Genomic DNA, 2371 nt, shown 5'->3' on the forward strand with positions numbered 1-2371 from the left:
AACTGTATTAACCTTACTTTTAGCGCTACCCAGAAATAGGTATGCCTATTAACATTTTCCTCAAAAAAATAATTATTACTGCGCATGCGTAAGTATCTAACTAATAACTAATAACGTACTAACTAATAACTTAAACCATAACCCAACGCAACCCATAATCCAAAACGAGCCCATAACGATAATCTGACCAATAACCATAACCCAACCCATAACCCATATCCAAGTAAAGACGGCGACTCCATAATGATTGCGAAAAAAACAATGAATATTAAAAATCCTTAGTACGTACATGTCTCATGAATATTTTGAATATCTCTCTCATAAAAACATACTTTGTTTAGTTGTTACATCAATTTGATTTTTCATAGTCATAAAGTACGATTCAATAATTCTTCGATTCTTCTCTTTTTTTATAGTTTGTAAAATTTCGATTAACATTGCATTATCTACAATTTGTTAAGGTGAAGAACAGCTCTAAAAATGGCTGACTATCAGCCCGATGACATTGTTGATATGATAATGGTGTTAGGCGAAAGTCATAATAATTATCGTGCTGCAGCAAGACTTTACGCTGAACGCTTTCCAGATAGACGACACCCAGATCATAGGACAATAAGTACATTAACTGAAAGAGCTCGTGGTGGACATATGGTTCGCCATCGCAGGCGCCACGAATACGACGAAAATGATGCTCGTGTTCTGACTGTTCTTGCAATCGTTCACCTTGATCCTCATATCAGCAGTCGCCGAGTTGAAAGAGAAATTGGCATACCTAGAAGAACCTTTTTGAGAATTCTTAAAGTCCATAAATATCATGCTTATCATTTAACTTTAGTTCAAGAGTTACAGTTTCATCATTTTCAACAGCGAATTATGTTTTGCCAATGGGCTTTGCAGATGATAGAGAATGATCCTGTTTTTTTCAACTTTGTGCTTTTTTCTGATGAAGCTAAATTTCAAAGTGACGGAGAACTCAATAGGCATAATTGCCATTATTGGTCGGATGAGAATCCTCATTGGCACAGGACTGTGAATCATCAAAGACGTTGGAGCCTTATAGTATGGTGTGGCATCGTCAACGGATATTTCATTGGTCCTTATTTTTTTGAGGAAAATGTTAATAGGCATACCTATTTACATTTAATTAGAGATCGGTTACCTGAATTGATGGAAGATGTCGATTTAGAAACGCGACGAAGAATGTGGTTCCAGCAGGATGGTGCACCACCACATTTTGCACGAATCGTACAGGCTTTCTTGAATGAAAATTACTATGGGAGATGGATTGGACGAGGCGGTCCGGTTAATTGGCCTGCTTGTTCACCCGATCTCACATCCCCAGATTTTTTTTTATGGGGCTATTTGAAAAATATTGTTTTCGAACAACAGCCCACAACAAGAGCAAACTTTGAAGATCGCATTCGTCGAGCATGCGCTGCAATTCCAAGGCAAACTCTCCTTAACACCGTACGCCATTTCCAAAGACGTTTGATTTTATGCCTTCAAGCAAATGGAGGCAACTTCGAACATTTGCTTCGAAATTAAATTAATAATTTTTAAAATAGTGAGAGGCGAGGGGACTCACTTTAATCCAGCACCCCAAAGGAAACAGTACTTACTACGTCCACGTCGTTGTTTCTGGGTAGCGCTAAAAGTAAGGTTAATACAGTTAAAGAAACCCTCGAAAATAGTGATTCCCATTTTGAAAAATCACTATGACCTTGAAATAACCTTGAAAATCGAGTTCAAGGTCAAGATCAGAGTACAGATAGGTGACCCCCTCGGCCCCCTTTAACATTTGTCTGAACCAATTTTACGTATTTGGCTTAGGTTCCGATATATTCAATTGGGAAATCAAAATTCGCAAACCTGACCTTCATTCGACCTTGCCATGACCTTGATTAACATATCATTTTGAACGTAAAATTTCCCGCTCTTTTCAAATCCGGGGTCAAAAATAGGTGTTCCCATTTAAAAAAATCACTTTGACCTTGAAATAACCTTGAAAATCGAGTTCAAGGTCAAGGTCCTTGGTACCATTACGTGACCCCCTCTGTCCCCTTCTACTTTTGTCTGGACCATTTTTCTCTATCTGACTTAGATTACGAGAAATTCAGGTGGGGAGATTAAAATGGCCCACCCTGTATATATATATTGTTCGCGCACTGCCGGGTTTTCCGACGGCGAGCGAACTTCCCGGATAGCTCGCGCGATGTGTTTGCGTAAGGATGGGTGAGGCACTGAATTTACGGAAAGTCGAATCACTTTTCGGTTGGTCTTTTATTGACAATGGATGCTTACGATATCGAGTGCAGAGCGAGTGAGAGGAAGTAATATCTATTCCCATCTACAACTAATATATTTTATGGCT

The sequence above is a fragment of the Odontomachus brunneus genome, unplaced genomic scaffold (assembly GCF_010583005.1).
Source record: "Odontomachus brunneus isolate Ranch 3 - 2012 unplaced genomic scaffold, Obru_v1 Obru_scaffold_120, whole genome shotgun sequence".
NCBI lineage: Eukaryota > Metazoa > Arthropoda > Insecta > Hymenoptera > Formicidae > Odontomachus > Odontomachus brunneus.